The sequence below is a fragment of the Azolla caroliniana genome, unplaced genomic scaffold (assembly GCF_043228905.1).
Source record: "Azolla caroliniana isolate FFs.n. ecotype wild unplaced genomic scaffold, voAzoCaro1.0.p SCAF_9, whole genome shotgun sequence".
Taxonomy (NCBI): Eukaryota; Viridiplantae; Streptophyta; class Polypodiopsida; order Salviniales; family Salviniaceae; genus Azolla; species Azolla caroliniana.
Window position 1 is genome coordinate 8,449,814 of NW_028230444.1, and position 6,139 is coordinate 8,455,952.

A 6,139-nucleotide genomic window follows, 5' to 3' on the forward strand; every position below is an offset into this window, starting at 1 on the left:
AAATGAGGGTCACAAAACCACCCACACGTGTTTCCCGACAAAATCTTATTTCTGCGAAAACCGCCTATGGAATTAGGGTTTCGTCGGAGGCCTTCTGAGTTTTTGGTCCTAAAACACTGCCGATCTTTAAAATAACTACATACTTTTCTTAATCAATTGGGCCTGAATCTGAAAACCATGAATTCTCGGATAATTTTGACACACACACAAAAAAAAAACTCCTGATTTTCCATGGCTAAAAGATTTTTTTTCCTGGAAAGACACAGACAAACGGCATTTCCTGTGAAGGCAGAAGGCTATATGTTTTCTCTGAGAAGTTCACAAACAAAAAAGAAAGAAACCACCAAGACCAAGACGAAATTTAACAAAACCACTTTCCTCGGAAGAAACAAATCCACCAAAGATTCTGTGCAAAAACCACCCAGGGGAGCATCTTATGGGAAAGGAAATGGAAAACCACTTTCTTAATTGGGTAAATCGATCATTTCTAATGGAAACAGGACAATCCGCCCAGAAAAACAGAAAGATTAAGGGAGCTTTTGACTTTTGGATTTTACTTTGCTGAAAGAGAAAAGCCACATTTATGAGGAGGGAATTGATTGAGCGAGACAGAGAAGAGTTAAAGATGTGGACCGGAAACTGAGTATATTTATTAATGACGCAGATTAAGGAGGCGGATTAGCATGGGGTCGTGAGGATTAAGGAGGGTGATTAGCCATCTAAACAGGAGTCTAATTTTCGAGGAGGCATAGTAGGAAGGAATGAGAGTAGGTTGAAAAGAGGCCGGATTAGGGTTTGAACAAGTGACAAAAAGGAGGAGAAGGGAAGTGGATTAGCACTAATGAGGTGATTAAGAAGGCTGATTAGTTAGTTAACCCAAAATGGGATTTGAGGCATAGTGAGGGGGGGGGGGGGGGGGGGGGGGGATGAGAGTAGGCTTAAAAGAGGAGGGTGGGGATTAAGGAAGTGGATTAGCACTAATGAGGTGATTAAAAAAGGTGATTAGTTATTTACCCAAAATGGGATTAGTTGAGAAATTTAAGGAAGGTTGGTGATCAAAAAAGAAAAAAGACAAAAGGAAAAAAGGCATACAAATTTAATTAAGTCTTTTTTTAGTGGTGGTGGGGGGGGGGGGAAGAGAGGGAAGAAGAAATCCTTTTTAAATGCTTCACTTTTTATGGCTGAGCTCTATGAATGTACAGGAATGTTTGAATGAATGCTTCATCACTTTCTTAGTTAGCTCAGCACAAATTCCTGCAAAAAAACCAAACAAACACCATAGCCACTAATCACCCCACTAATCCCCTCCCCCACTACTCTTTAAGTAACCAAGCCCCCCACTAATCACCCCACTAATCACCCAAAAAAAATGGGTGATGAGCTTATTAACACCAAACCAAGCTCCCCTGCATCATCAAGCTACTACCCTCCACCATTGCTACCTGATGTCTTCTCCAACATTCTGAGCTCAAGATTCATGAAAGGTGGTGCTGCTGCTTCCTGCACAAAGCATTCCTATTCCCTCTTAATCCCTCCATCAAGCTTCCTCATATGGGCCTTTGTCTCACTCTGCCTTGCATTGGCATTGGGTGTGGAGAGTGTAGAGAAGCCATGGAAGGTGTGGATAGACCCTGTTATGTCAAGGGAGTTGGTCTTCATCATGGCCCTGCTCACACTGCTGGTGATGAGGAGCAGGGAGGCAAGCACCACAGTCTACCTAATGGACATCTCCTGTTTTAGGCCCCCTGCCATATTAAGGGCACCCCACTCCACCTTCTTGGAGCACTCCAAGGTGTCTGGGATCTTCAACCAGCAGAGCCTAGAGTTCCAGAAGAAGATATTGGAGAGGTGTGGGCTAGGGCCATCCACATCCTTCCCAATGTGCTTCAGGAACCTACCCCCACAGCCATCCATGCAGGCCTCTAGAGAGGAAGCAGAGATGGTGCTAGGGACATGCATGTCAGAGCTCCTGGCCAAGACCAAGATCTCCACCAAGGACATAGGCATCTTGGTGGTGAACTGCAGCACCTTCAACCCAACACCATCTCTGTCCTCCATGATGGTCAACAAGTTCAAGCTGAGGAGCAACATAAGGACATATAACCTAGGGGGGATGGGGTGTAGTGCAGGTGTGATAGCCATAGACCTAGCCAAGGATGCCTTGCAAGTCCACAAGGGCACATATGCCATTGTGCTGAGCACAGAGAACATAACCCAGAACTGGTATTGGGGGAACAACAAGACCATGCTAGTGAGCAACTGCTTGTTTAGGGTTGGGGGAGCTGCCATATTGCTGTCAAACAAGAGGTCTGACAAGAGGTCAGCTAAATATAGGTTGGATCACTTGGTGAGGACACACATGGGGGCCAATGATGCAGCCTACCATGCAGCCTACCAGCAAGAGGATGAGGAAGGCAAGGTAGGGGTGTTCTTGAGCAAGGACCTCATGAGGATTGCCTCAGACACCTTGAGGATGAACACCAAGAGGCTGGGCCCATTGGTCTTGCCTTACTCCGAGCAGCTCCTCTTCTTGGCAAGCTACCTCATGAGGAATGTCTTCAAGTCCCGGGGTGTCCCGCCCTACGTCCCCGACTTCCGCAAGGCCTTCGACCACTTCTGTATCCACTCGGGCGGCCGGGCCGTCCTTAACGCGGTCGAGAAGGGGCTCAACCTCTCTGCCCTCAATATGGAACCCTCACGGATGGCCCTCCACCGCTTCGGGAACACGTCCGTGTCCACCACGTGGTACCAGTTCCAATACCTCGAGTGCAAGGGCCGCGTCCGCCGGGGTGACAAGATATGGCAGATCGTGTTCGGTAGCGGCTTCAAGTGCAATAGCGCCGTGTGGACTGCACTCCGATCCATCGACCCCTATGAAGACACCAATGCTTGGACCGACACCATCCTCGACTACCCCGTCCCTCTCGTCGACTTCCAAGAGCTCTAGTTAGTTAAAATTCAGGGACTTCTAATAAACTATGCAAGGAAAGGAGAGCCACTTGTCGGATCCCGACCAACCAATCAACCAACCAACGAATCAACCGGTCGACAAGACAAGCCGTTTGCCATTAACGTCACCATACCATCAATGTATCAATGTTCGTCGTTGGTTGTCGCCACCCATCAACTTTGTCTTCATCACCAACTAACTCTTCTTCTTCTTCTTCTTCTTCAATCCAATTGCCTTGATTCATGATATACATTGGTTTGCATTTTTTCCGAGTTTTGTGTGTTTAATTCTAATACCATCACTATATCCCTTTTCCAAAAACATGATTCTTACTCTTATTCTTACCTTTTCCAAAAACATGATTACCTACTACTCAAAGATTTGTATGCTAAAGCACATTTTTATATCAAGTTGCTATCAATACTTTCGATTAATGTTGCTTGCCTACATACATCAAACCAAAGCTAATGTAATCTCGTGTCTTTTTCTTTTTATTTGTTTTAAGCTTTTGTTTATCATTATGTGATCTTTTGTAATTGCATATTATGTATATTTATATTAAAGATCAATAAATTTGGTTCATCTTCTAAGGAATGTCAATACATTGATTAATAAAATTTGGTTCATCTAGTGTAAGGAATGTGGGCATGCCATCTTGCTTTTCTCAATGCAAACCTAATTTCATCTCCATTACTATCATTCCTTTATAACTTTGAGAAATCAGATTGGTTATGGATTTTGTAAATTTTGGTATGGGGGTGCATTATACATTGACTCCTCTCCTAAGAAATATAAGGACTTCCAACCTACTAGGTAGAAAGCAACCTCATTTCTCTATAACAATTACACTGGCTACTCTTTTCAAGTTAAGGATTGATTGGCTCTATTGGGTAGCCTTGACATTTGTGGTGGGAGTTGTTTAATCTACTCAAACATGGAGGAAGCATCCGCATGCCTTTGTTCAAGGATTAATATACAAAGGGTAGTGAGACAAAGAGAAACCTATGTCGAGATAGAATCAACACATCTAATGCTACGTCAATATATAACTCTTGTGTATGTGCATGCTCTTGCATTAGTCTTTAGAAAGAAGATTGCCAAAGAGTAAGAATCTATGCATTTTCACTCAAGGTTTAATCTAGTGGATCTCGAATCACTTGGAACATTGATATAAAAATCTTCATTGACATAGAGTTTGCATATCCCCCTCTACATCAATGTGTAACATGTTTGCATGTACATGCACCAACACTTGGGAAAAAGTGGCATATATGAAGAATCGACACATCTTCGCTCAAGGTTTAATTTAAAATCAGAAGTGGACCATGAATTGTTTGGGTAGATATAAACACTTACATTGAGATAGAATTGGCTTATCTACCTCATGTATCATGCAACATGTGTGTTTGCATCAATGCTTGGGGAAAAGGTGACACAAAGGAAGAAATTGCACGTCTTCACTCAAGGTTTAATCGAAAATAAGAAGTGAACCATGACACTTTTGGAACATTGATATAAACATCTACATGGAATTGAGTACCCTACCTCTAGTATCTTGTAACATGTATGTGTATGCACCGATGCATAGAGGAAAAGGTTGACATAGAGGAAGAATGTAGACATCTTTGTTGAAGGTTTAATCTAAACTTAGAAGTGAACCATGAATCCCTTGGGACATCTACGTTGAGATAGAATTGATTAACCTCTTGTTTCATGTAAGTGTATGTATGTGTGGGTGGGGCAATTGCCAATGCATCATTGTTTGGAAAAAAGGTAACATCAATTACTAACACCAAAGTCCAAAATCTTAAAGCTTGCTAGTTGCAAGTATTTATATTGGGTACAAAACTCAATTTAAGTATATTAGTTTCCTTCTAGATTCTTGGCATTTGATTGAACTTCATATTATTTCATGCATGAAAAGTACGCTTGCCGATCCATAACAATCATAAAAGCTCACTCGCCTAACACAATCTTCATCATCATGTTTTTTGACATCACACTATCTTTGTCATAAAAAAAGTTCTGGTTGAGCTAACTAAACTCAAGTAGCTAGATGTTCACATGAAATAATTCACCCAACACAAACATCCAAGATGCATTAAATTTGATTACAAGGGGTACACTTGGCGGTGAACGTGCAACATTTATAGAAATTGTCTCAAGGCATTTATTGTTGATATCCAGAAATTTCCTTCCCTAGAGTCCTTTTGTTCTTTTGCTTGGACTCATGGAGGAAAGAACCCCTTTCAAGTTTCAACTCCACGCATTACAGTGCAAGTAGCAAGTAGATCACATTCAAATACATGTTCAAACATAATCTAATCTAGGAAATGCTCTCATTGTCCTAAAGATGAACCCACATCACTCTTTTCAATATGGTTTAGCCTCTCTAGCTTCTTGATTTGGACACAACGATGAAATACTCTATATTTTCACATGGAACATATGGTTCTTTAATGAGGGTATATCTACTTACACGCGTTGGCTTCGGGTTTTCACATGAGTAACTGTGACGTGTCAAGGGAGACATTCATATCTTAATGGATAGGTTAAAAATTGAAACAATGCTGAAACATGTAAAAAATATTTATGTCTCTTGCAAGATTGGGTTACATATCATCTTACAGTCTTACAACTAAAATGTATATCTCTCTCACTCTCTCTCCAAGGACGTGTAAAGGCCTATGTTCAATATTCTTCCTTTCTCTGAACTAATCAGACGAGCATCTTATTACCCAAGCTAATGATGTAATAGCTATATGCATGTCATGTCAACTATGAGAGAAACTATAATTGAACCAAAGTTTTTCAAACTTGAAACACTTCTAACCTTCGAAATGTAGGATGTCATAAGGAGAAAATACAAGTCCTCGTGTTTTTATTGGGAGTAGCACATGAAGGCACATCATAAAACGAGTTATTTCACCATTTCTTGTAAGTTGTGAGAGGAGAGAGGGTCATATACAAATATGTAAGCATAACATGTAAGTTTATACATCCATGATCCATATATGAGACATTTGTGACATATCCATGAATATCTACACCTTCCATTCCATATTGTGTTGTGACAAGGGTCTTTGTGGTTAATCAAAGGCATCTATGATTATTGATTCGAAAAAAAGAATGATTGTGTTTGGTTGTCGAATAAGATTAAAATCACAAGTACAATTTGATAAGTTAGAT

General features: G+C 41.1%; 1 pseudogene; it reads left to right on the forward strand.

Moving 5' to 3' along the window:
• The first annotated feature begins 1,343 nt into the window (after positions 1-1,343).
• LOC147860101 (3-ketoacyl-CoA synthase 4 pseudogene) lies at positions 1,344-3,237 on the forward strand (annotated as a pseudogene).
• Positions 3,238-6,139: the final 2,902 nt, after the last annotated feature.